General features: G+C 39.1%; 1 protein-coding gene across 7 annotated transcripts in view; it reads right to left on the reverse strand.

The window, feature by feature from the left end:
• The window catches only part of TNFSF4 (TNF superfamily member 4), a 310,192-nt gene that overhangs the window by 49,127 nt on the left and 237,102 nt on the right, over positions 1-23,963 (reverse strand). For all 7 annotated transcript variants that reach the window (XM_047752312.1, XM_047752309.1, XM_047752310.1 and 4 more), the window contains one exon: positions 8,302-8,406. The gene's annotated coding sequence lies outside the window, so the exon portion shown is untranslated. The remainder of the gene's footprint in view (positions 1-8,301; positions 8,407-23,963) is intronic.

Consider the following 23,963-nt stretch of genomic DNA (forward strand, 5'->3'; position numbering starts at 1 on the left):
TTACAGAACAGAGCTGTCAGAAGGCCTCTGTATCCTTACTTGTTTTTAAACTTAGACTTTTAGAATCAGAGAATCACATTCCAGGTTTAGAAAGAACTTTTTCCTATGACATATTCTATTGGAATTCAGCCAACATCCATCCATCACCATCCTCCGCTTCACAAAGGGCCATTCAGACTCACATCATTTGTTCGATAATTTCAGAATTAATTTGTTAAATGCTAATGCATATTATAGACTTAACAGTGGGAAATCTGTGAGGTTGCTATCCAGCTCCCCGATGCAGAGGCTTAACAATGATCACCCCCCTCCCTGTTAAGTCACCCGTCCTGAATCTGTACAGTTGTCCCCATCCCATGTCCATTCCCATCAGGGCCTAGCCACAGAACTGTCTATGTTGATCCTCCATCTGCAACCCTTTCACTCAGTTTACCTTGTTCTATAATGTTATCTTCCTTCCTAGAAATGTATGATTTGTCTCTACATCCTCTTTTCCCGACCATCCTCACAATCCCCTTTGCTCAAGAGCAACTTACACTCCCCAGGAACTTGTATCTCATCTATTTCCCCTGATTAAGGAGGCTTGTAGATTTTCACATAGGAACTAGAATCTCACATGACCCTTAAAGAAGAGCCTGGATTAGGAGGAAAAGAGAAAATAAGATGGATAACTTCAGGTGTCCTCTAATATAGTGGAGTCTATAGCCAGGGAGCAAGAGGCACAGAACAATCACCTGCTGCTTGTTGGTACTTTCAAGCCCCTTTAAGGAAACAGGATTTATGTAAAATACAGAATGGCTTGTTGGAACCTGTAATTTTCTGCTAAGGAGCCATTTATGCTCAGCCTAGAAACTAATTACAAGCCATATAGTCAATCACCTGATAAATATCCATCCCCTCAGTTCCTATTTACATTTGTGTCACCTTTGGATATTCCTACCAAGAGTCTCCCAGTTTCAGCTTCAACACTCAATGGTTAGGACTCATCACTTTTCTAGAGAATCAATGCCATCTGTGGATTGCTCTGTAAGAAATACCTTCCTTGCAGTACCTTCAAACCCAGCTACTGGCCCTTAGTTCTTTCATATTTCTACATGGAGTACCTAGAAATTCCCAGCCACAAGTGTATCCTGTAGCTGTCTCTGTGCACCAACAGATATTTCCAAAAATAGAGCACACTATAGGCTGTGGTGGTCAAACAGGGTGAAGAGCTGGAAAGACAGACATTATTAATAAGCATCTTCAAACAAAGAAAGTATCCGTTGATTTTTATTACCATGACTAGATTATGTATAATATAATTCTGTGACTATAGGAGCATAAAATTGCGGCAGATAGAGGAATTCAGAGCACTCAGGTACCAATTCAAATTCTGCCGTGAATTAGCACATGACCTACGACAGAGCAGATCTTCTCTGAGGACCTCTTTTTTTCACATCTGAAAAAGCAGGGAGGAGAGTTGGAGGAGGAGAACGGTACCAGATGTTATCCAATGCCCCACAGGGGTATAGAACAAAGTAATGGGCTTTGGCATCAATCAGAGGCAAACTTCAATTCTGTCACTTTGTGTGTGATACTATGTGTCACTGACCATACTTTAAACTTCCCCAAGACTGATATTTATCTCTAAGATGAGGACCATGATGCTTGCCTCACTGGACTAAAGTATAATTAAATGATGTCTCCAGTGGTGTTCAAGAAATATAACTTCCCCTTCCTTCCTTCTTTCAGGTGATCCTGCAACCCAACATGCTTGATCTGCTCAGGAGCCAAGCCTGCCCTCATGTGTCCCAGAAAAGAACTCCTTTGACTGACTGAAAGATCTAACTGCTGACACTCAATATTAACAGCACTAACCAAAAAGTAAGGAAGGAAGGAGGGAGGGATAATAAGGAGCCAGGATGGGAGGGTAGTTAAGAGAAACTCCCTTAGATTTGATTTTTTGTCCTCTCACTCTTTCTAAGTGACAAAGACCCAAGCAAGTCCAGGGCACATGAAACTTGGTTCTACTCTCCTTCTCCCAACTAGAATAATTTCTCTTTTATGCCCAGCCTTGCAATAGACATAATCATATGATATTTATGAAAAGCTTTCAGCATTTTGTCATAGTTTCCCCTGATTTCACCCCTACAAAGATCCTGCTGGGTATACAGAGCAGGTCCTATTATTCACCATCTAAGGAAAATGTCTGTGACCTACCAAAAGTCATTCAACCAGCTTTCAACCCAGCTCTAAGAAATGTGTATGTTTCTCACCTTCCACTCTAAGTTCCTTTCTGCTAAACCAGGATGTCTTCCTATTTGTCCTCATGAGAAGGAGCCCGAAGTGGCTACAAGAGAATTGCCTCAGTAGTTGAAAACCCAAGCCCCCAAAGTAGAGTTTTTATAATCAGGCCCCCACATTATGCCCCTTTTTGCCTTCTTAATTTCTTTGGAATCAGGTATACAGAACTGAGTTAATCCTAACTCCCATTTTGTGGTACACATCATCTCAGTTAGGATAAGGCCCCTCATTTGTTGTATCTTACTTTACTATTTTTATCTTCATGTCACATCCACAATTCCATTTCCCTCTCCCGCTCCAATGACAAACATTCAATCCAATTGACTTTTCACACATTAACTTTGAGACATGTGTGTTTTTAAAATATATGGCAGGCAAAACACTCTCTGACATCAACATCATGAATATTTTCTCAGGTCAGTCTCCCAAAGCAATCGAAATTAGAGCAAAAATAAACCCATGGGACCTCATCAAACTGAAAAGCTTTTGCACAGCAAAGGAAACCCAAAAGAAAACAAAAAGACAACTTACAGAATGGGAGAAAAGAGTTTCAAATGATGCAACCGACAAGGGCTTAATCTCTAGAATATATAAACAACTTATACAACCCAACAGCAAAAAAGCCAATCAATCAATGGAAAATTGGGCAAAAGACCTGAATAGACTGTTCTCCAAGGAAGATATACAGATAGCCAACAAGCACATGAAAAAATGCTCAACATCGCTGATTATAAGAGAAATGAAAATCAAAACTACCATGAGGTACCACCTCACACCAGTCAGAATGGCCATCATTCATAAGTCCACAAATAACAAGTGCTGGAGGGGCTGTGGAGAAAAGAGAACCCTCCTGCACTGTTGGTGGGAATGGAAACTGGTACAGCCACTATGGAGAACAGTTTGGAGATACCTTAGAAATCTATACATAGAACTTCCATATGACCCCACAATCCCACTCTTGGGCATCTATCCGGACAAAACTCTACTTAAAAGAGACACGTCCACCTGCATGTTCATTGCAGCACTATTCACAATAGCCAGGACATGGAAACAACCCAAATGTCCATCGACAGATGATTGGATTAGGAAGATGTGGTATATATACACAATGGAATACTACTCAGCCATAAAAAAGAAGAAAATACTGCCATTTGCAGCCACATGGATGGAACTAGAGTCTCTCATACTGAGTGAAATGAGCCAGAAAGACAAAGACAAATACCATACGATATCACTTATAACTGGAATCTAATATACAGCACAAATGAACATTTCCACAGAGAAGAAAATCATGGACTTGGAGAATAGACTTGTGGCTTCCCAGCAGAAGAGGCAGAGAGTGGGAGGGATGGGGAGCGTGGGGTTATCAGATGCAAACTATTGCTCTTGGAATGGATTTACAATGAATTCCTGCTGTGTAGCATTGATAACTATGTCTAGATACTTATATCACAACAGAACAAAGGGAGAAAAAAAATGTATACATGTAGGTGTAACTTGGTCCCCATGCTGTACAGCAGAAAAAATAAATAAAAATAAAATAAAATAAAATAAATAAAATAAAACATATGGCATGTTTCATGTTTAGGTTTTAATCGCCATAAAAGGAATTGTCTGTAAGTGTCATCCTATTTTTGAGTTGTTTTTTGAGACCTATCAATGTTGCTAAATAGAAATTTAAATTACTATTTTTGTCTGATAAGGAGAATCTGATCTTTTCATCAAACTTTATTTAGCCATTGTCTTGGAAAACAAGTCATTTAGTTTGTTTCCAATTCTTTGCTGCCAAAAACACCACTTGATTGAACAACCTTATAAACATCTCCTTGAGGACTTCTCTGGAATCTATTCCCAAGAGCAGAAGTGCAAGTCATGCTTAATTTGTCTACCAATTGTGTCAGACCACGCTTTGGAAGAGCTACGCCAAGTTTACACTCTCCCCAGGAGTGCATGAAAAACCCAGTTTCCCCACATCCCCATCAACACTTGATATTATCTTTCTAATTTTGTCAAATGATGAGTGAAATGTCATATTCTTACTTTAATTTGCATTTCCTTGACCACTGGTGAGATTTCGCACCTCTCCAAATGTTTATTAGCCATCAAGATTTTCCTAGTCGCCTATTGCCTAGACACATATTTGCCTATTTTTTCTATTCAATTTCTTGTCTTTTTCTTGTTGATCTGTAGGAGCTCCTTTTGCATTCTAGACATCAATCTCTTCTCAGCTCAAATCTTGCTATCACAACAAAAAGATTTGTTGGGAAAGTGAGATGGAATGGGGCTTCATCTTGCCAAGAACCAATGCCTCTTCTTCCAGTATCTACTAATTAGTGTCTGAAAGATCAGCTTTAGACAGGACAGAAGAAACACAGATATTGCTGTTAACAATGAATTTTATAGGGAACAGAGAAAGAGTAGAATTATTCTGGCTAGTATTACTGTCCCCATTTTGTTTTGATTAATGAGGACAGTAATTCTAGAGTAAGCCAGAGAAGAAATTATCCTGAAGTTAACCAAAATCAATGGCCTGTGAGAATACTACTTTACAAAATGGCAAGAGGAATTTTTGAGCTGTGATTAAATTAGGGACCTTGAAAGATGATCATGGATTATTCTGGTGGGCCCAATTTAATCACGTGAGTTCTTAAAAGCAGAGGCCCCTTCCAGAGGGAGATGTATCCATGGAAAAATAATCAGAGAGAGATGCAATGCTGCCTGCTTTGAAGATGGAGGATGAAGTCCACAAGCCAATGACTTCTAGAAGCTGGAGAAGTCAAGAACACGGATTCTTTCCTAGAGTCTCTAGAAGGACTACAGTTCTGCAGACACTTTGATCTTAGCCTAGTGAGACTCAAGGCAGCAGAATTCTAATCTACAGAACTGTAAAATAATAAATTCAGGTTGTTTCATGCCACTGTGTTTGTGATAAGTTGTTATAGCAGCAATAGAAAACTAATATGCATCTCTAATTTTGGCAAGTCTGAAAATAATAGGCATCTACCTATCCTCAAAACAGAACATGAAAAGTCAAAGATAAAAATCTTTCCATTTCCTTATGACTTCCCCTTTTCTATCACCGCCATTGCCTGCCCTCTCCCACTACATTCTCACACCTCACTAATCAACTCACAGTGGTGGCATCTTCATCTCTTCCAGTCCCCTCTTTTATGCCTCTGCTTTTAGGTCTGTCCCCTTCTACTCCACAACAATTTTAATCATCTCTCCCTTAGAGAAGATTGTGCAAAATTTGTCTTAATAAGTCACTGGGAGGAGTCTTTCAGAACCGGGAGCAGCCACTTGTAATTTCAAAATGATGTCAGTACACTAATGTCTTCCCCAGCCTTGTCAAAGCTGTTCCTTCTTCTCCTGATCATATAAATGTTCTTCATATATAAGGAATAAATATTAAACATTAAATCATAAAGCTCAAACTATAAAAATGATGCATTTAGCAGAATAAAACTGTCATTCCAGTAGTTTCAATAGTAGAATTAAAATAAAGACATTTCAAATGAAGTGGATTATTTGTTACGCCTTAGAACTGAGTTCCCATATCTTTTGTGACACAGTAGAAAGAAGGGAAAGTATCAGCTCGACATTGTAACAGTTCATAAATCCAGCAAATCCCATTGAAGCAGGAGCTTTGAATCAGAGATGACTATGAAATTACAAGCCCTATAACTAGTAAAAATCTTGAGGGGCACAAGGAACTTTCCAAAATGCCCAAGTGACACCTGGATATGTGTCCACAGTATGTTCATTACTTTGTACTACATAACACCACATAATATGAATATCTTTTTGCACAGGTTTGTGTGTGTCTGTGCATATGCCTATAATTAATACATGCTCACAGAATGTTTTACTTCTTAGTTCTATTCCTCTGTAATTAGGACTTCTCTTGCCTATGCTATTTTGGAAGGGCATCTAATATAGTAAGTCTGACATGATCCTAACTGTATATGCATGATAACGATGGGTTATAGTGGATTAGTAGTAAATTCCAAAGAGCCCTCAGTTCCTCCAGAGGAGGGGAAGAATAAACAAGTGAACAGAACTTAGAGGGTCCCACCCCAAATTCAATAAAAACAACTTTGCTTTGGAGTTCCCATTGTGGCTCAGTGGTTTAAGAACCTGACTAGTATCCACGAGGATGCAGGTTTGATCCCTGGCCCAGCTCAGTGGGTTAAGGCTCCAACATTGCCAAAAGCTACAGCATAGGCCATGGATGTGGATCGGATCTGGTGTTGCTGTGGCTGTAGTATAGGCCAGAGGCTATGGCTGTGACTTAACCCCTAGCCTGGGAACTTCTATGTGCCGTGGATACAGCCCTAAAATGACCAAAAAAAAAAAAAAAAAAGTTTTTCTATTTGGTTTTGGCATGATATTTCATTTAGAAAACAAAAAATAAAACAAATACCAGCTTTCTTTTAAAAAAGTTTTAGGAGTTCCCGTCGTGGCACAGTGGTTAACAAATCTGAATAGGAACCATGAGGTTGCAGGTTCGATCCCTGGCCTTGCCCAGTGGGTTAAGGATCCAGCGTTGCTGTAAGCTGTGGTGTAGATTGCAGACGCGGCTTGGATCCTGCGTTGCTGTGGCTTTGGCGTAGGTTCAACAGTGGCTGCAGCTCCGACTGGACCCTTAGCCTGGAAACCTCCATATGCCACGGGAGCGGGCCTAGAAAAGGCAAAAAGACAAAAATAAATAAATAAATAAAAAATAAAAAAGTTTTAAAGCCACTGGACTAAGGGATCAGTAAGGCTCTTATCCATGGTATTTAGATATAAATGTTTTTTTTGATGATGACTATATTTCTTTATTATTTACACTTTTCATAATTTCCATTTCTCATAGGGACAATATTTGCTTTTGGAGATATTATTATGAGTTCCCTTGCTTTCTTCATCATTTAGATGTTTAATGTATTACCAAAAAATGACAAATTCTTTTTTTTTTTTTTTTGGCTGCCCCCCCACACATGGAAGTTCCTGGGCCAGGGATCAAATCCAAGCCACAGCTGCGGCAACGCTGGATCCTTAACCCACTGTGCTGGGACGAAGATCAAACCAGCACCTCAGGTTCAACAACACCAGATCCTTAACTCGCTGTGCCACAGCATGAACTCCACAACGACGAATTTTTAAGAACTGCTTAGGAAAAGCTGAACATAAATTTGCTGACTATATCTAGCAATAGTGTTGACAACAAGTAGTTTATTACACTTATGAACACACATGCTGAAGTATTAGTTGCAAAAATCTTTTTTTTTCCTCTTAGAAACTAATTGCCACTTACAACAAAAGTGTGTGCTAATAATAATAATAATACAACTTTGCAACATCCATTCCCTCCTCCTCCGCCACCCTCCAAAACACATGCCACCACAACTATCATTGTTAGTCTCTCTGGGTCTTTGGTCTGGCAAGCACCTCTACCTTTTCAAGCATTCCCAAGTCTAAGAACCTGGTAAACTTGGCAGGGGCTCCGTCTTCCTAAATGTGACAAATCTTCATTTCTATACCCTTTTTCCTATTTGTCTAGTGCCTCCTTCTAATCTTCTTTTCCCAGGGAACCCCATGCCTTAAATGTTATCTTCTTTTATCCCCTACCAAATCTGGTCTCAGAAAAAGATAAACTCCCTCAAAGTTTACACTGGCAACGAGGTCAAAAGTCCCCTCCCTCCTAGGGGGTGCCCTTTCAACAGGGGCTTCTGACCAATTAGTACCATCTATACGGGCTGTCTCTGGAGGTAGGGAGTTCTGTGCCACAGGTGCTGACTAAGCTTTGACAGGAAAATTAAACAGTTAAAGTACAGGATGGCAAGCTCTACCAGATATTGTCTTAGGTTTCTTACTGAATCCTACCTGTCATTCAATGGTTTCATGATAAAGCAGAACACAGGGTATGTTTTACAGGAGGAGAGAGGGAAAGGATACAGCTGAGATTACTTTTAATGAGAATTATTTACAGATTAGTAGAAAAAAATTTCAAATTCTAGGGGTAGCTATACATACCAAGATTTTCGGTTGAGAGCATTGGGCAGAAGGGAGAGAAATCTTAACCTCAGCCACCTGCAACAGGGACTACTGAATTCATCTTTTCTCCATTTACAGTTTCACCTAGAAAGAAAACAAGATTACAGATACTTCTGACACAGTTTGGGATTTTTAAATTTTTGTCTTTTAAAGCCAATAAGAAAAGCAAAGGCTAGTAGAGATGAAAATGCTGTATACATGTTTTCAGTGACCTGAGACAGTACAAGATTATACAATACCTGTCTCTATTTAAGTTTTGTATTAAATTAATTACTTAGCTCCATTTTGCCTCTACTATGTGCCAAGCCCTATTTATACATTTACAAACAACAGGATATGGTCTCTGATATCTCTGAGTTTACACTCTAGCAAACTTGAAAGATAATTAAACAAAAATATATTAATGAGGTGATTGTGTTCTGTTAGAGAAGTCTGAGACACTTGTAGCAAGCATCATACCTTCCTTCATGCAGAAGGATAGAAAGTTTCTCAGAGAAAGTGATAATTAAGCTGATGTCAGAAGTCTAAGTAGGAATTGAGGGGAGAGTGTTTCAGATAGAGAATAGCATATAAATGGCCCAGATGGGAGAGAATGCATGGTCCTTTCAAGAAGCAAAAATACATTCATCAGAAGTCTAAGTGGTCAGAGACAGACAGGAGAGGTAGATAGGGGCCAGTCATGGCGTGTCCTCTAAGTCACAGTATGAAATTTAAAGCCTATACTGATAGCAATAGAAAGCTGTTAGAGGGTACTTAATAAGAATGTGAAGTAACAATTTAAGTTTCAGAAGAATCACTTTCATGACAATATGAATAAAAGGTAAGAGAGTCGCAAATAAGGAGAGAAAAGAAGAAGGGTAAATAAAGTGGGTTGGGAAAAGAATGGATAATCTTTTAGGAATCAAAGTTGACAAGACTTGATTAATTAGTTGTGGTGAGGGTAGGGAGGAAACCAGAATGGAGGATGGGTTTCAGGCTTGGATAACCGTGTGTGTGACAGGGCAACCTCGGAGGGGCCAGGTGCATGTTTACAGGCGCCGGAGGATAGAAGTTATTTGGACATATCAAAACTGAGATTTTAAAGCAGCAGCCGGACTTGTGAGTGTTGAAAAACTGATCTAGGTATCAAGAAAAGGTCTTTGTTAGTATCTGAGAACCTCCCTCACATTACCAACATGCAAGGTTGAGGAAAAATCCAAAAATGAAATTGTCCATTTAATTTCTCCAAAATAGCCTGCCACGGGGGAACCATCCTTGGATGGATTATATGTCCTGTTCCTTGTGATGTCACTTTTGTAACAAGGCCACATCCTGCACACCAAGGATGGGAGAACACAAGAAAAGGGCAAAGCTCAATGGGGTATAAAGTCAGTGAGAGGACTTGGGCAGAGCTCGTGTGACTGCTGGGAAGTAGCCTGAGTCTACCCACTCATTTCACAATACACACCCTCCCCCAAGTCAAAGTTTGTGCACCTGGACACCAAAGCTTCTTGCCCTTAGCAATAACACCAACACTTAGGGCTAAATCTTTCGAAGCTTCAGTTAAATAGAGATAATAGTACCTGCTTCACGTATTTTATGAAGAGTAAGAGATAATGCATAATTAGCACTAAATACACTGCTTGACATACAGTTAGCACTCAATAAATATTGGTGGTGGTGGCAGCTGTGGTGGTGGTCATATCGATCATTAGAGCCATCTAATTTTCAAGAATTTTTCTTAAAAAATACAGTACAGAGTATACTTAATTGCATTCTGAACATTTAGAAGTTGATCATCAATACAGATGATAAGTCATTCCATATCTAACTCTTCTATGTACATGGCATCTAGTGGCTAATTTGCATGATTGGTATTTTCTATCTGTTTTATGAAAATTTTAATTCTGACCATTTTATCACATTAACAAAATGTGGATAAATTTTTTGATTTTGATCATCTTGAAAGAAATTTTCAACATCAGGGAGAATATGCCCATTTAAAAAAATTAATGTTTTACACTGTAAGTTAATATGAAGATAGAGGCTAAAAGATAGAAATTTTTGTCTTATTTATACAAAACTTCCAGTCATAAGGTCTTATTCACTCCAGTTTCTTCATACAGGTCTCAATAAATATTTTTTTAAGGATGGAAAGGAGAGAAATAGAGTGAGATCTTAGGTGGCTACGATCAGATGTCTATGGAGAAACTAAACTCACTACGGATCCCATCAAAAAGAATTATTTCAGGAATTTCCATCATGGCTCAGCAGAAACAAATATGACTAGCATCCATGAGGTCTTGGGTTCAATCCCCAGCCTCACTCAGTGGGTCAAGGATCCATAGTTGCCATTGCCGTGAGCTGTGGTGTAGGTCACAGATGCAGCTTGGATGTGATGTTGCTATGGCTGTGGTGTAGGTCAGCAGCTACAGCTCCAATTCGACCCCTAGCCTGGGAACCTCCATATGCCACAGGTGCAGCCCTAAAAAGACAAAAAAAAAAAAAGAATTATTTCATAACATAACTAGGAAGACTAAAATTAGCAGAGTGATCTAACAAAGGTTTTCAAAGTGTGATCCCTATATTAGCACATTTACATCACCAGGAAACTTTATAGATATGCAAATTCTAAGGCTCCACCTAAGATTCACTGAATCAGAAACTCTGGGGGTGGAGCTGAGCGATCCACTTTAGCAAGTTCTCCAGGTGATTCTGATGTACATTCAGGTTTGGAAACACTAAGGAGTGAGGCACAATGTAGATCTATAGACTTTATAGAGCTGCTGGGTATTTAAAACAGCAAATACTAGGCAGATATATAGATCTTGGTCAAATTCAAGCGACTCTGCTCTCAGAATTTTACATTTACCTGGAATAATTCAAACCATTTAAAACTGCACATTTCATAGAGGCATCTGGTTAAATGCCTGTATTGCTATGAACTTCCCTCTGAGAACTGCTTTTGCAGCATCCCATAGATTTTGAGTGGATGTATCTTCTTTATCATTTGCCTCAAAGTATTTTTTAATTTCCTTCTTGATTTCCTCATTGACCCAATGGTTTTTTAGTAGCATGTTGTTTAGTCTCCATGAAGTATGTTTTTTTCTCATTTCTTTCCTGTGGTTGATTTCTAGTTTCATGCCACTACGGTCAGAGAAGAGACTTGAAATAATTTTTATACTCTTAAATTTGTTGAGGTTAGCTTTGTGTTCCAGTATGTGATCAATTCTTGAGAATGTTCCATGTGCACTTGAGAAGAATGTATATTCTGGTTTTTTTGGATGTAATGTCCTAAAAATGTCAATTAAGTCTAACTTTTCTGTTGTTTCCTTTAGGATCTCTGTTGCTTTATTGATTTTCTGTCTAGAGGATCTGTCCGTTGATGTGAGTGGGGTGTTAAAGTGCCCTACTATGATTGTATTCCCATCAATTTCTCCTTTTATGTCTATTAGTATTTGTTGTAGATATCTAGGTGCTTCTATATTAGAGGTATATATATTGACGATTGTAATATCCTCTTCTTGAATGGATCCTTTCATCATTAAATAGTGTCCTTCTTTGTCTTTCTTTATGGTCTTTGTTTTAAAGTCTGTTTTGTCTGATATGAGTATTGCCACTCCTGCTTTCCTGTCTTGTCCCTTGGCATGAAATATCTTTTCCCATCCCCTCACTTTCAATCTATACGTGTACTTTGCCCTAAGGTGAGTTTCTTGTAGACAGCAGATTGTAGGTTTTTGCTTTTTTATCCAATCTGCCATTCTTTGTCTTTTGATTGGAGCATTCAGTCCATTGACATTTAAGGTGATTACTGATAGAAGTTTATTCACTGTCTTTTTAAACCTTGTTTTCCAATTGACTCTATGTTTCTCTCTCTTTTTTTTTTTTTTGGTTGGATGGTTTCCATTTATTTTATGCTTGAGTACTTTTCTTTTCAGTTTTTGTGAGTGTAATGTTTGGTTTTGATTTGTGGTTGCCCTGTTTTTTAAGTATGTTAACCCTTCCTACATCTGCTTACTTTAGCCTGATAATCACATAGGCTCAAACACATCATTAAAATAAAAAAGGAATCCATTTTTTCTTACTTCCCTTGCCCACACTGTATGATTTTGATGCTTTTTTTTTTTTATTAACATCTCCATGTTTGAATCTGTATGCTGGCTTATTTAAGTGACTGCTTTCCAATTGTGGCTTCCTCCATCCTAGTTCTTCCTTTTTTTTTTTTTTTAACTTAAAGAAGCCCTTCAGTATTTCTTTTAGAATGGGTTTAGTATTGCTGTACTCTTTCAGCTTTTGTTTGTTGGAGAAATTCTTTATTTCCCCTTCTATTTTAAATGACATTCTTGCTAGATAGAGTATTCTAGGTTGCAGATTTTTTTTCCTTTTAGCACTTTAAATATACCTTTCCATTCCCTTCTGACCTGTAGTATTTCTGTAGAGAAATCGGCTGATAGCCCTATTGAGGTTCCCTTATAAATAACACTTTGCTTTTCCCTTGCTGCCTTTAGAATAATCTCTTTAACTTTTACCATTTTTATTATAATATGTCTTGGTGTGGGCCTGTTTGGGTTCAACTTGTTTGGGGCCCTCTGTGCTTCCTGTATCTTGATATGACTATCCTTTAGATTTGGAAAGTTTTCAGCCATAATTTCATCAAATATATTTTCAATATCATTTTCTTTTTCTTCTCCTTCTGGAATTCCTATTATGTGTAGATTGGTCTGCTTTATGTTGTCCCATAGGTCTCTTATATTGCTTTCATGTTTTTTCATTTGGTTTTCTGTCTTCAGTCCTGTCTGCGTGATTTCTATTATTCTATCTTCCATGTCACTAATTCGTTCCTCTGCATTATTCATTCTGGTCTTTATTGACTTTAGCTCGGTTTGCATCTCTGCAAATGAGTTTTCTAGTTTTTCTTGGCTCCTCCTTATATTTTCTAGTTCCTTTCTGAGGGAATCTGCATTTCTGTTCATATCCTCTCTTAATTCCTTCAGTATTTACACTATCTCCCTTTTGAACTCAAAGTCTGTCAGACTCCTGGGCTTTCTTTCATTGTTGATTGCTTTAGGTGAATTCTCCCGTTGCTTTAACAGGGTATGGTTTCTGAGCTTCTTCATTGTGCATATGTTTTTCTTTTTCCATGAATTTGGGGAAGCCAAATTGTAGTTTGGCACAGTCCAGGGTGGGCCAGTGGGGGCAGCTCCACATGGGTGGGGCGTCAGCGCCAGTCTTGCAAGGTGGGGCTGGCGGATGCAACTCCATGAGGATGGGGCGTGGGCACCAGAAGTGTGAAGTGAGGCCAGCAGGGGCTTGGGTGGGGGGTGGGTTGCGCCTGGAATGCTCTGCTCTCTGCAATCCTAGTGGGACACAAGGAGTTTTCTATGGCGGCCTTCCCCTCCTCCTCTCCCCTTCCCAACAATGGCACCTCATCTCTCCAAGTGGGTCCAGACCTTCTCTGGGGTTCCCTCTGCCATGGCTTTCCACTTTCCAGCCCTTAGTGTACCGCTCCCCCCACCAGCAGCACACCGCTCCCTGGGCCCTTAGGTTGAATCCACACCATCAACCCCAGCCCACTCCCTGGGACTGACCTCCGGAGCCTAAGTCTCAGCACCCAGCCCCCACCCAAGCATCTCAGTCTGTGGTGTCTGTGCCAGTAGTTCAGATGGTCTGTCCATTTCTCACTCTGCTTTTTGGTTCTCAGACCTGTTGGTGCACTTTCCTTGGTTTCTTGGAGTTCCCTCTGACTCGGCTGATCTTTCCATTGGTTAGGTGGCTTCCCAGAGTGTGGGTTCCCTTTCTCCTTCACAGCCCCCTCACAGGAGTGCTACTCCTGTCCTAATTCCTTTTCTCTCTCTCTTTTTCTATTGTTCTACCCAGTTATGTCAAGAGTTTCTTGCCCTTTTTGGAGGTTTAAGTTCCTCTGCCAGCATTCAGTTGATGTTCTGTGTAAATCGTTTTACATGTAGATGTGTTTTTTTGATGTCTTTGTTGGAGAGGGTGAGCACATCCTCTCATTCCTCCACCATCTTGCTGCCACCTCCTGGGCTTTCTTTTTAATTTGTTAGTTACTTTAATGCTCCTCAAAGATGTGAACAGACTTTGGGAGGATGACTGATGTCAGAACATATATTTATACAAGAAAGCAAAAGTCAGTTTATAATATGACCTAACTTATGGGAATATTATTGCCAGCCTCTAGAGGGAGCTCCAGGTTCCTTCTCCCTACCTCCTTCCAGCCCCATGGTGAAACACTGTTTAGGTATAAGTTCAGGATTTTACTGGCTATTTGATATTGGATGGTCCCACATGGCCAGGGTAACAATTGATATAATCCTCTTTTGGATTCCCTTCCTCTTTGGAAACTGAAGTGTAAGATCTGCACTTGAGTTTTTGTTTGGGAGACAGTAGTTTATACTGAGCTAAATAGGTACATATCAGCAGAGCAAAAAAAGAATCCTTCAAGGGGTCCATTGAAACTTCTTGCATTAGGCTTAGGAGCTAAGATTTGCCTCATCTTACTGCACCTTCATCATCTGTCAGCCTTTAACGCTCCTCTCACCTTCCCTACCTTACCCTCAGCCAAAGAAACTCACAATGAGGGGAGAGTTGGTATATTTAGGTCATGATTCAGATAGTATCCTATCAAAATATCATTTTAATAACACCATTATTTATATTCAGGTGTTGTTAAAGAGATAAAAGCTGAGAAGAGAAGGTACTCCTTGCAATTCAGTCTTGAAAAAGTAAAGGAAATTAAGTCAAAAATACCAAGCCTGGAGTTTCCATTGTGGCTCAGTAGTAACGCACCCGACTAGTATCCATGAGGACTCAGGTTCGATCCCTGGCCTCACTCTGTGGGTTAAGGATCCAGAGTTGCTGTGAGCTGTGGTTAGGTTGCAGATGTGGCCTGGATCCTGCATAGCTGTCTGTGACTGTGGCATAGGCCAGCAGCTGAAGCTCTGATTCGACCCCTAGCCTGGGAAATTCTCCATGTTGCAGATGTGGCCTTAAAAAAACAAACAAACAAACAAATACCAAGGCTGAACTTCTTAGTTTAAATAATAGAAAGATAACAATGCCTGATTTTGTCTCAATTGTTTATCAATGCATCTATGAATACTGAAACAAGCACACAAATAGAAAAATACTCACACAGAATGTGCAATAAAATATTTACCAGATTTTGGGCCAAATTACCACAATTGACCTAGTCTCCTATAACAAAGTACACTAGACAGAGAAGTATAAACAAAAGAAATTTGCTCTGGAGGCTGAGGCGTTCAAGGTGCTGGCCAAGTGCATTCCTGGTGAGAGTCCTCTTTCTAGCTTGCTTACAGTGTCCTTCTCACTGTGAGAGAGAATACTGTGTTTCTTTCTATTAAGGGCACTGATTCCATCATGAGAGTCCCACCCACATGACCCCATCTAAACCTAGGGTCCCAAAAGGCCCCATTTTGAAATATCATATTAGGGGTTAGGGCTTCAACATACAAATTTGGAGGGGGGAAACAACCCATAGCAATCGGAAAAGAGAGAGGGTCAAGTTGAGACACTTTCATAGCCTGTCTATATTCTGACCTTGAAAACAAGAGTAAATTTCGATAGAATGAAGACAGGATGAAGCTTCCACCCAACTCTTACTCTATCACTTTTCCTTAGAAGGATGACTGCAACAACCAAAACACAGATATTTCCCTTACCTTTAGGGGAAGACCCTTTGATGTGGATGGCCAGACCATTCTTCCTGCTGTATTTTTAGCCACATTCTTACCTCTAAAGAACACTCAAGTGTTTAAACATATCTCCTACTCTTGTATTCATAGCCCTTCAAAGAAGATTCTGATATGTTTCAAATATAAAGAGACTCTAAAGACAATAAGGGTTACATGGAAGCTTTTGACCGATGAGGCAGAGATTAAAGTCATCTTTTTGAACGCCTGTTCTACTTTAGATCACTTCTCCACTTTGAACTCACTGCCCATGTGGCCCATGTGATTAGATGAGGCAAGATCTTCCTCTCCCCTAGGAGAAGACACCATCTACCCCTTCTTTAGACACCTGAGAATTTCTTTATCGTCTATAGGTATTAACTCAGTCTAATTGCTTTAAATTATACCTAGGCACTAATGGCTTCACTTCAATTTCAGCATGAGTCACTTCACAAAATACCAAACACTGTATGGATTTGAATGTTTGGATGTTAATCTAGTCCCTCTTGATTGACTCTCATTTCCAGTGTAATTGTGGCTTTAGACATACATCAGATCTATAGATAGTAATATATCTAAATAATACCTTATTGATATGCTTAGCCAGAACTAAATGGGGGTGGGGTAGTGCTGCAATGACTTCCGACATCAACTACCTGGAGCTGGACCAGACTTCACAGGTGAAGAGCACAGTCCTTCACAAGGCTGCCCTCATTTCAGACGCCAGCTCTAAGTGCAGAGGTCTCTAGGCCACCTTCACTTCTGACCAACTGTCTATAAATTTGGAGATTTCCACTACCCCCCAAGGTTTGATAATTCACTGGAACGATGCACAGAATTCAGAAAACTATTATGTTTACGATTAAAGCATAATTAAGGCAAAAGGATACAAAACAGCCAAAGAGGGGAGATGCATAGGGCAAGGTTTGGGGAGGTTCTATGAAATAAAATTCAAATTTTATGGTGAGATAAAAATTTAAACATAAAAATGTCTCTGTCTCTTTGGGCTTTTCTCTCTCCTCTACTGCACACTGTGTACCTACATTAGGTATTAACTAAACCTTCCCTATCAGCAGAAATACCTGTTCAAATCTAAAGAGCAGCATTTTCCTAGCATCAACAAGACAACTCCTTAGAAGATAACATTCCTTCCTGATCTGTAAGGGGCCACAATGATGCTTAAATATGGATTATGTAAACTGTCAACATACATCTTTAATGCACAGCCCTCTGTTTCAAAATGATTCGCAAAGCTTTCTGAGATGCTGTTATCGAGTTATAATCCTCAATTTGGCTTGAATAAAATTTTCCTTTTCTTTCATAGATCAAATAATTAATTTTTTGTCAACATGGACGGTGTAGTGTGTAGGATATGAGAGATCCCCACCAGAAGGCACCTAGAGTCTACCCAGAATAAGTACTCAGTAGTAGTGTGGGTCCATTGATCCCCCCAGCTTCTACGTACTCCTCAGGTGCTCTGATATCCAGATCTCATTGTTTCAGTGATGATCCTGAAAACTTTATTTGAGCTGTTTGGCTTCAGACTTGGAGTCTTAAGGGGCACCAGTGTATTTCCTAGACAGGACCTAGGGAGTCCAGGCAAGAGGCCGAAAACATAGGTGTCCAGGATTTTTTTGTTAAACGTGGCTTAAATTTTTAAAAGTGAGTTGATCTATGGTCTGAAGAAAATATCTGCTACTTGAAATGAGGGACTAAATTATTCAGCTCTGAAGAATAAAGGAGACCCATTACACCCATAAAGTAAATACTGCTTCTCTGGGCAGCACCACAGAGGCTGATGACCTAGGGCTACAAACACCCACGACAGTCTTAGAGGGAGAAATAAAATATCGCCTGCCAGATCACTAAACAAAAGATGTCACAGTCATCAGCAATTGCACACCAGTGAGCCCTAAGGGAACTCAGGAAGGGAACAAAGAATACCTTCCAGACAGTAGCCATCAGACTGCAGTCACTCCTAAAGTTAAGCCCTCAGGCTGTGAAAACACAGGATACAGGACCCAGAGAGCTGAGGTGCATTTCAATGGAATGATTTCAGTGAGACCAAACCCTTGCAGCCTAGTTCCCACACACAAAAAAGTGCTGAATTCCTTGAGATATCTGTTTCTGTTACTGGCAATAATCTTTTGTTCCTACTACCTGCCCATTGTTGCAAAACTGAATCTGAATGCAGGCCTCATCCCACCCCCCACCCAATTACCTGAGGCAATTCTCATACTTCCACTAATCAAACAAGCCTGCCTTGATCTGATGGCTTTTTTGAGCAATTTATGACCTTAAGTGATCTCCCAAAGTCACTCCCAAAGTCTCTAGATTTCCCTCTCAATCTATGATCCTCTACTGGGACTTCTGTAATTACCTGTGCCTCTTCCATCCCTATCAGAACCACTTTAGGCTATAGGCAAGCCTCCCCAAATCAGAGGCTGAACCAAGGACCATACTGAAAGAATTTCTTAAACTGAGGGAGGATCCTCAAAAGTATTTTTAAATGGATTGCCAAAATGAGAGGCTACTGGTTTGACTAAACTGACCATAGCTGATATTCAAAGCATAACAGGAGTTTTTCGGAGGTAGACTTCTCCCCTAAGCTAGATGTGGGAAGGTAAAACATCCCAACATAGGTGACTGGGTGTATCAGTCATCTGCTATCATTGAAGGGGCCACCCAATTCTCTGAGGACTTTAAAGCAACTGTCCTTGTTTTATAAATCTAGTCTTTATAGGACCAGAAGTGTATGTAGCTCCAGAAATAATCCAAAACCCACCAATTCTTTTACCACGCCCCAAACCTCCCCTATTTATCTTTTCATTTATTTATTTATCTATTATTTTTTGCCTTTTTAGGGCCACACCTGCAGCATATGGAGGTTCCTAGGCTAGGGGTTGAATCGAATCTGTGGCCGCCAGCCTACACCACATCAACATGGGATCCAAGCCGTGTCTATGACCTACACCACAGCTCAAGGAAACACCAGATCCTTAACCCACTTAGTGAGGCCAGAGATCAAACCTGCGTCCTCATGGCTGCTAGTTGGCTTTGTTAACCACTGAGCCACAATGGGAACTCCATCTTTTTTTTTTTAAATGAAGAACATTTATTGAGCTTTTGCTGTGCTTTGATAATTATAAGGGCTTTATGTATTTTTTTTAAAATTTATTATAGTTGATTTACAATGTTCTGTCAATGTCTACACTTGTATGTACCGATAAAAAAAATTCTAGGGGAACCTTAAGGAAACAAAGTCATTCTAGCAGGAACTTGCATTTTTCTTCCTAAGCCTTTTGAGATGCAAATGTTCCACCTGCTCTTCTCCAGGAGCCCATAATCTCTGCCATCTTTTTAAAATGCAAATATCAGGTAGGTAATTTGGAACCTGACTTGCCAAGGAGAACTAGAAATCTTCTTCATAAATATTAGTAAAAAAAATTTAGCTATCTAGCAAGGTGACCTGAATTTGTTCCACCTGCCAAAAACCCAATTGGAATTCAGCCTCTTTTGTAACTAATGGGTTTTATATTGTTGCACCTGATTTCTGGGTGAAATTTTGGAATCAGAACTATGAGGTTTCATGGAACAACAAAAGACCCAGAATCACCAAAGCAATCCTGAGAAACAAAAACCAAGCAGGAGGCATAACTCTCCCAGACTTCAAGAAATACTACAAAGCCACAGGCATCAAAACAGTGTGGTACTGGTATCAAAACAGACAGACAGACCAATGGAACAGAATAGAGAACCCGGAAATAAACCCTGACACCTATGGTCAATTAATCTTTGACAAGGGAGGCAAGAACATCAAATGGGAAAAGGAAAGTCTATTCAGCAAGCATTGCTGAGAAACCTGGACAGCTGCATGCAAAGCAATGAAACTAGAACACACCCTCACACCATGCACAAAAATACACTCCAAATGGCTGAAAGACTTAAATATACGACAGGACACCATCAAACTCCTAGAAGAAAACATAGGCAAAACACTCTCTGACATCAACATCATGAATATTTTCTCAGGTCAGTCTCCCAAAGCAATCGAAATTAGAGCAAAAATAAACCCATGGGACCTCATCAAACTGAAAAGCTTTTGCACAGCAAAGGAAACCCAAAAGAAAACAAAAAGACAACTTACAGAATGGGAGAAAAGAGTTTCAAATGATGCAACCGACAAGGGCTTAATCTCTAGAATATATAAACAACTTATACAACCCAACAGCAAAAAAAACAATCAATCAATGGAAAAATGGGCAAAAGACCTGAATAGACATTTCTCCAAAGAAGACATACAGATGGCCAACAAACACATGAAAAAATGCTCAACATCGCTGATTATAAGAGAAATGCAAATCAAAACTACCATGAGATACCACCTCACACCAGTCAGAATGGCCATCATTAAGAAATCCACAAAGAACAAGTGCTGGAGGGGCTGTGGAGAAAAGGGAACCCTCCTGCACTCTTGGTGGGAATGTAAACTGGTACAGCCACTATGGAGAACAGTTTGGAGATACCTTAGAAATCTATCCATAGAACTGACATATGACCCCGCAATCCCACTCTTGGGCATCTATCCGGACAAAACTCTACTTAAAAGAGACACGTGCACCCGCATGTTCATTGCAGCACTATTCACAATAGCCAGGACATGGAAACAACCCAAATGTCCATCGACAGATGATTGGATTCGGAAGAGGTGGTATATATACACAATGGAATACTACTCAGCCATAAAATAGAATGACATAATGCCATTTGCAGCAACATGGATGGAGCTAGAGTCTCTCATACTGAGTGAAATGAGCCAGAAAGACAAAGACAAATACCATATGATATCACTCATAACTGGAATCTAATATCCAGCACAAATGAACATCTCCTCCGAAAAGAAAATCATGGACTTGGAGGAGAGACTTGTGGCTGCCTGATGGGAGGGGGAGGGAGTGAGAGGGATCGGGAGCTTGGGCTTATCAGACACAACTTAGAATAGATTTACAAAGAGATCCTGCTGAATAGCATTGAGAACTTTATATACTCATGTTGCAACAGAACAAATGGTGGGGGAAAAAATGTAATTGTAATGTATACATGTAAGGATAACCTGACCCCCCTTGCTGTACAGTGGGAAAATAAAAAAATTATTAAAAAAAATAAATAAATAAAAAATAAAAATAAAAAAATAAATTAAAAAAAGAACTATGAGGTTTCAGTGTCTGTGTGTTTGTATGTATCTATATATGTGCGTTGCAGATGTATGGTAGTGCCCAAATTAATTTGTAAAAGAGCTCTACTTAATTGGCTTAAAGTAATTTAAGTGCTTATATAAATACTCAGAAATACAAAAGAAACTGGACAGAATGAATTTCCAGTTCACATGATCTGGGAAATATCCATAATACCTGGTATTAACAATAGCTTAAGCTTGTTGGCTTAATTAATACAAAATATCTTTAGAGTTATCAACATTAATTATAATATTTTCACTATATCTAGATTTGCTAGAGATAAGAACTTCCTTTTTCCTGTTACAAAGTTTGTCAACAAGAAAAATTATAATATGATGAAACTTTAAATAAATAAAATGGAGGCAAATGATACAAGAGCATTTAGGTAAACTCTTTAGAGATAATTATGTTTTGGGAATGTCTACTTTAAGGGTAGTATCTCCAGATTTTGGTAACTTGAAACTAAGCTAAGCTAAATTACAAGAATTCATTAATTGTCCACATCATTTCAAATAGGGTAAAGTACTGGAACAGTTACTGCTGGGAAGATATAAGTCTACCTACCTTTGTCTTATGAGAGGGAAGCTAAAAATGTTTGGGTTTATGAAACACACATCTTGTCCCACACTGAGTGAAGAAACTCTGGTCTGAGAAAATATATGTTTCTATAAGTTGTAGAATATGGACTTACATGCCAATCAGGGAACACTGGTATGGCAAATACATAATAATTACTCACTTCTTGCTTTCACTATAAAATAATATTTTATGGCTAAGAATTATAAGTAACTAAAGCTACTAAAATAATAAAAGAAACATTTCAGTATATAAGGAAAATGGGGGGCACATTTTCAGGGCAAGAGGATATAAAGAATGGAAATGTATTTTGTTAAAGGAAAAAAGGTAGTTTTGTCCTAGACTTTGTTGTTTCTGAATGGAAAAGAAAGTGAAGGACAGATTAATATGGATACAGAAATCTGTGGAAAGTCTGTGGAGGAACACAGAGAGTTTTGCACATGTTCAGGATTGGCTAGGATAAGACTGAATTTAATTAAGAAAATGAATTTTGAAGGTAAAGTAGTAAAAAACCTTAACTTAGTTCTCTACAGAGGACAAAGTTTTCTTAAAATATTGATCTGCTTTTAGTAATAGATTGTGTGAGTTTCTTGGCATTTAAGTGATTTATTAGAATCTTTGAGATCTTCTACTATTACTTTGGTTAAATGAATGGATATTGTTTCATAGCAACCTATAATCCTATTTACCAGGTGTTTAAAACTTTTTGATATGTTTGACAAACATTCTTTTTTTTTCCTTTTTATAGCCACACCCATGTCATATGTAAATTCCCAGGCTAGGGGTCAAGTTGGAGCTGCAGTTGGGGCCTGTGCCACAGTGACACCAATCAAAGCAGTATCTATGACCTAGGCCACAGCTTGAGGCAACAACAGATCCTTAACCCACTAAGTCAGGCCAGGGATCGAACCCATGTACTCAGAGGGACAACTTCAGGTCCTTAACCTGCTGAGCCACAATAGGAACTCTGACCAACTTTACAAACATCAAATTGTAAATGAAGTTCCATTGACCTCTATCTAACTTTGAGGTTTTCCAAAGGATCCCCAGAATACCTCAAAATATTTTTTTCCAATCTCAAAGAAAAACATTAAGCTAATTAGGCTTATGTGGCTTGCAGAATTACATGAGAAGCACTGTCAAATGCATCATGACAAAATTTCTAAGTTGTATCATATAGATAAGTATTTTTTTATTTCTGTGGAAAAAATGATATTTTCAAAAAATTTAAGGAGAAGAATGGTGTTCTTTTACATTGTTGCTAACTTCTTTATTATTATCATTATTATTTTTTAATACTTATTTCCCCAATACAATTTTTTTTCTACTGTACAGCATGGTGACCCAGTTACCTATATATGTACACATTCTATTTTCGCACATTATCATGCTCCATCATAAGTGACTAGACATAGTTCCCAGTGCTACATAGCAGGATCTCATTGCGAATCCATTCCAAAGGCAATAGGTTGTATCTATTAATCCCAAGCTCCCCAACCAACCCACTTTCTCCACCTCACCCTTGGCAACCCCAAGTCTATTCTACAAGTCCTAGATTTTCTTTTCTGTGGGTATGTTCATTTGTACCATAGATTAGATTCCATATATAAGTGATATCATATGGTATTTGTCTTTCTCTTCCTGACTTACTTCACTCAGTATGGGAGACTCTAGTTCCACCCATGTTGCTGCAAATGGCATTATTTTGTCATTTTTTATGGCTGAGGAGTATTCCATTGTGTATACATACAACATTTTCCTAATCCAATCGTCTGTCAATGGACATTTGGGTTGTTTCCATGTCTTGGTTATTGTGCATAATGCTGCAGTGAACATGCTGGTGGCATGTGTCATTTTTAAGGAAAGTTTTGTCCAGATATATGCCCAAGAGTGGGATTGCTGGGTCATATGTCAGTTCTATGTATAATTTTCTAAGGTACCTCCATACTGATCTCCATAGTGGCTGTACCAGCTTACAACCCCACCAACAGTGCAGGAGGGTACCCTTATCTCCACACCTGTTCCAGCACTTGTTATTTGTGGACTTATTAATGATGGCCATTCTGACAGGTGTAAGGTGGTATCTCATGGTAGTTTTGATTTGCATTTCTCTAATAATCAGAGATGTTGAGCATTTTTT

Source organism: Phacochoerus africanus, chromosome 11 (assembly GCF_016906955.1).
Source record: "Phacochoerus africanus isolate WHEZ1 chromosome 11, ROS_Pafr_v1, whole genome shotgun sequence".
NCBI lineage: Eukaryota > Metazoa > Chordata > Mammalia > Artiodactyla > Suidae > Phacochoerus > Phacochoerus africanus.